The sequence below is a fragment of the Pinus tabuliformis genome, chromosome 4_1 (assembly GCF_031772625.1).
Source record: "Pinus tabuliformis cultivar Carrire ecotype Pingquan chromosome 4_1, CPIR1, whole genome shotgun sequence".
Classification (NCBI taxonomy): Eukaryota; Viridiplantae; Streptophyta; class Pinopsida; order Pinales; family Pinaceae; genus Pinus; species Pinus tabuliformis.
In genome coordinates, this window is record NC_142303.1 from 367904468 (window position 1) to 367910278 (window position 5811).

Genomic DNA, 5811 nt, shown 5'->3' on the forward strand with positions numbered 1-5811 from the left:
ATTGTAGCAGGTGGTTTTCACCCACATTAGGTTTCCACCTTATATCTTGTGTTGATGTGTGTGATTTCCTGTTCTGTTTACTGCATTTGATTACTGGTTATATGGTTCTGATACACAGATTAAAGATCTACTAACTTAATTATAAGTTTGCAAGGTATTGCTTTAAACACAGTTGCATATACACGCAGGTTTCACTAACAGAAGTAGCGTATATAAATTTGTTTATGGAAATGAAATATTGTTAAATTGCTAATACTGATTCACCCCCCCTCTCAGTATTATTTCCAACAACCTCTACCTTTGCATTGCGGAGGACTAGATTGGATATTACACTAGATGAGAATAATTTGATGGAATATGTGTAGGGCCAAATAGTTGGACCACTTAGAATCAATACCTTGGACCAAATACCTGGGGTCAACACTTGGACCAATACCATGGGTCAAAATACCATGGACCAAAACCAAGTTTTCCAACATGTACACGCCTTTCCTTGCATGAAAGTGCGTGTATACACATACGCGCTTTTTGGTTTGAAATCCTGCGTGTATACGCGGTTTGGTCAAGGGGAACCTGCGTATACCTCTTTTTCCTTCATTCTATGATCCTGAACTGTGATCTATCATTTGAGTGAGTTGCCATCAAGGACAACACTTGTGTCATAGTGCCAATCCTGTGTCATAATGCCAACAAAGATATCATTCAACTTCTCCTCAATATTGAAGTAGGAGGTAGACAAATTTTCCGAAAAATTAGATCATCAATATGCAAAAAGTATCTCCAAGGGGTTTTCTTTTGTCTCCTTAGGCTAATGTTCACCTCATATCTTATACCATGTTAATTTTACATAGTGTTCTATGTCGATATAATAACTTTAAAACAATTTATTCAATTCCAAACACCCCAACAACAATAAAGAAAATATAAATAGAACAGTAAACAAGAAATGAATAATAGAAGATATCCAAGCACAATGAGACACAAATATTTGGTGAAAGACCAGGGAAAAACCCCATAAGGGGGAAAACCCTTTGATCAATTCTTCTTCTTATCTTAGTCAATCAGTGTTCAACATGAGATACATAGCCCAAATAGTACATCCATCAACTAGTCAAAGTCAAGCATTGACTTAAGTCTAAACCAATCCAAATAGCGAGAGTCAAATATTGTCAAAGATCCCAGTCTCTAATAGTCGATGATATCATAGAAAAGAAACTTTTTATAGCTCACAAATCACAGCCTTTATGTAGCTCATAGATCTCAAACTTTTTGTAGCTCGCAAATCACATATTTTATGTAGCTTGCAGATCATAGACTTTTTGTAGCTCACGGATCTCAGACTTTATTTAGCTTGCAAATCAAAAATATTTTGTAGCTTAGAGATCACAAAATTTTTGTAGCTTACAGATATCAGACTTTATGTAGCTCATAAATCACAGAATTTATATAGCTAGTAAACCATAAGCTCGCTACCTCAGAGCATCCCAATTCAAAGAACAAATTAAAAGCTTCCTTAACTCCTTCACACATGTGAGAGACCTCCTCTAATTTTAGATCAAACTTGCTTGATGTGATGTTTGATGTGTTTCTCTAAATGGCCTCCAATGATAGGCTATTTATATGGAGTCTAGGAGGGGTCATTTCCTTAGTGGGGTTAACTTGTTGACTTAAAGGTTGACATGAAAATTTGAATTTTCTCTAATATTTTAATGATGAAATTCCAACTAAAGCTACCCAATTTTCAAAAAGAGTAAGCTACAATATCCTGGGGTTTATAATTAGATGGGATTTCTACAACATTTTCATTTAGTGATCAATTATAAGAAAGGTAGCACAAATAATTTTTCAACATGCTTTCAAGGCCACCCACATCAAAGATGATAGGTTTAGGAACTTTGGCACACATGGAGCCTTTCACCCATGATGTATATAGTGTTGGCATTGATGTCAACCTCAACACATTGGTATCAATCTCAGTGAATGGGATATTGTTGGGATTGTTATATCAGGCTTGAATGGGGTATTGTAATCAGGGGGAGTGTGTTGGTATGTGTGTTCATTAGTTGGGAATCATCATAGTAAAAAAATAAGTGATGAAACTTAAAAAGCATGACTACTATGATTCTTGGATGTGTGTTCTTATGATCGAAGATTTGAAGGAATTTCTACCCTAGGAAATCATCTTGGATACTCCTATAGATTGCATGGTTGGATAAGCCTCAGAAATACCTTTCTAAAGGTATATGACATCTTTAAAATCCCCCAAGTAATAAAAAATATCTCCAATTAAAGTTTGGCAGGGTTTCAGGGCCTCAAGATTCTATTAGGTTAACAATTCTTCGTGAACAATTGCAGACTTTGACATCCTGTCGCAGAGAATAGAGGAATTGTGGAAGTTAAAGCATGGGTAAGAGGCACTACAGGTGAATGGATTCAAGGGATGAAGAGTTTCCCATTAACTAATGAGGATAATTGTCATCCACACCTCGGAAGGTCTTGGATAGAGGATATAAGTGGAATTCCTATGGGTGACAGAGTTGGGGGATGAAAATAATTTATCAACACTAGTATATGATGGGAATTCCATGCCCAGGGTACTTCTAGTTAATAAAGGAAAAATGATGAAAAATGTAAGTCCATGGATCCCCCGCTCCATTCTGGATGAATTTGTAAACATGTTGTGTGGTATTCTCCTATTATCTAATGGTGATGAGCTAGTTGGTGATGTGGCAATGGGTTACAACAAGGACCAAATGATAGAGTGACAGGTAACAAAAAAGAAAAGTGACATGGCCCAATGAAGAGATGACAAATCATAGGAAGATTTGGAATATTTGGATGGCCAAGTGGGACAAATTCACTTGACACATGGAAGGGTCAACGACATGGCACTTTGAACAAGTGCCATGAGGCATGCAGGTTTAGTGTTTTTAGGTGGCCAAATGGATCATTTCAGATGAAATCTAGCACCAAAAATTAAGTGACATGTGGAAATGATGACATCAGCATGTGTGTTGGTAAGTGATGTGGCATGTCCATGAAGTCTAGGTCAAGGGTCATGTTTGTGGATAGTTTTCCATGTTAATGATCAAAGATTAGGAAGGATAGTGTAGGAAAAAATAGTTGATAGGGACATTTCCAGTTCCATGAGACAGAACCCGTGGAGGGATCAATCCATGTAATGGCACAATGATGTAATCCTAGAATTGATAGATTTATGAGACTACACGTGTCATGACATGGTTACTTGATAGTTAGCTCACACTCCTTAATCAAGGGTTTGAGTTAGTGTCCAGTATGGAGCAGTCTCATTGTTGACAGGAGCTGGGATATGGGGATTTTTCTAGCACTATCATTCGACGGGAAGTTTGTGCCCCAAGTTGTTTTGAGATTACAATAGAACAAGAAATGGCATGATGAGGTAGGTAGTGATAAGACCGTAGTCCAATCCCTCAAGCATAAGTCTCTAAGGCATAAGGGCCTCAAGCTTAGTTTTTTTGGTGGAGTTAATAACAGGGAAAATTTTAAGAACCCCCCCTAAATTTACATGTATAATAAATGGGCGAATCTCCATGGTATATAGGAAAAATGGAAGGCGATTTTATCAATAATATGATATGTATATATAATTTTTTGGCGAATCTCTCACCAGGCATGGCGAATTTTTTACTCAATTATAAAATCTTGTGTTTATTGAATACACAAATGAAATCATTGCATTTCTTTAAAATATCTTTTGAAATCAAAATTACCGAAATTACATATCGATAACCTAGTAGGTGTAGGATAAAATTCACCCGTGCCATTCACAGAAAGCATGAGAAAAAACCTAATACTATATATAAAACCAAGAAAAATTCAAATTCATCACTTCTAGGGAACTCGTAACCACCCTGCCAATACACAAGTATGTTCCTATTTGCAATTAGAAAAATTACCCAAATTACAATCTGTTTACTCCAACATATGTTGGAAAGTTATAGAAGGATGACTAGTGTAATCATTCCATTGCTTTTAGCTCTGATTTGTTTCAATTTAAAACAGAAGTATACAAATATACTTGTCCAATGTCTATGCTTTAACCATTCACCTTAAAATGTTTTTACCATATAATTTCCTAAGTCTATTTAATATCTTCATATCATAAAAACCAACCTATATCCATCTTAACTCCACATCTACCACTCTTAGGGGGATGAAATCTATTTATCCCTCTGAGCACTTGGTAGACCCAGAATTAAGATGGATCTAAGATGATAGAATTTCCCCTTTAAATAGTCTATGCTCACATGAATACCATGGTATTACCATGGGTCAATACCATGGGTTATCATAAACCTGGAGCTTAAAAATTACTAATAGTAATTTATAAAAATTAATCAAATTAATAGTTGATTTTTATTTTATTTTTTATTTTAACCAAGCTAAAATGTTTAACATACATTAAATTACAACATCCATTTTTACTCTTGATCGGATCAAATATTTTTTCACTCTATGCTAGTTTGCATATCACGATATTTTATACCTCTCGGGGGTTAGTAGATCCAAAGTAAAGATGGATCTATGTTGGTTTAATTCCCCCATTTAAGTAGGCTACATTCCAGGTGAATACCATGGGTCAATACCATGTGCCGTTTTGGTGAATACCATGGGTCAATACCATGTGCCATTTTTATTTTTATTAATACTAATATTAGGGTTAGTAATGTTTTTTGCATGGTATTAATAACAATCTAGTCCATGGTATTTGTCCCATAGTATTTTGACCATAGGTTTCACCTAAATATAACGCATTTTTTGAGTGTTCGTAAATATAAGTTGACTTAATAAATATAAAAAAATGTTTTATTTGTTTACCATACCTCTCGTTTATTTATATTTTTATTTATTTACCATACCTATTTTACAAATATGGTATTTGGCCCATAGGATTCACTTAAATAAAACCTCTTTCTTGAGCCTTCATAAATAGAACGAGGGTTATGGACTAAATATAAAAAGAGGTTTTATTTATTTACCATGCGTCTAGTTTATTTATATTTTTATTTATTTACCATACCTTTTGAGTAAGTATAAAAAAACATTTTATTTATTTACCATACCTCCACTTTACTTATATTTTTATTTGTTTACACCCTTGCATGTATATAAGGTGACTTATGGAGTAAATATAAAAAATGTTTTATTTATTTACCATACTTCTCATTTATTTATATTTTTATTAATTTACCATACCTCTTTTATAAATATGGTATTTGGGCCTTTGGCCCATAGGATTCACTTAAATAAAACCTATTCTTGAAAATGGGCGAATGGATTCACTTAAATAAAACTTATTCTTGAAAATGGGTGAATGGAAGGTTGTAACTCCTAATTTCAAGGGCTAAATTTACCTTTTTTACCCTCTCCCTTAAAAGAAGGTGGGCTATTTGAGGTGATTTGTAAAAATGTACTATGATACAAAATAATCTCCCACTAAAAATTTAAAACCCCTTAATTTCACCAAAGGGCGAACATTCGCCCCTAAAATCACCCCTATTTCACAGTTAATTGATGGTCACGGCACTAGATCACATGCATAAAGGGGAGCTAAGAATTTAAGGGCTCAACAATGTTACAGTTTTTTTTTTAGACTAAAATTGCAGTAATTTGTATATGAGGATCACAATCAAGGATCAGTAGATGCCTTAACTAAATTAGGTGGTGTTGATGAACTTATTAATAAAACATTCAAATTGAGTAGAGTTCACAATATGGAAAACCACATTAACGTACCTCTTGTGTCATAAAATTTAGTAGAGGAAATCC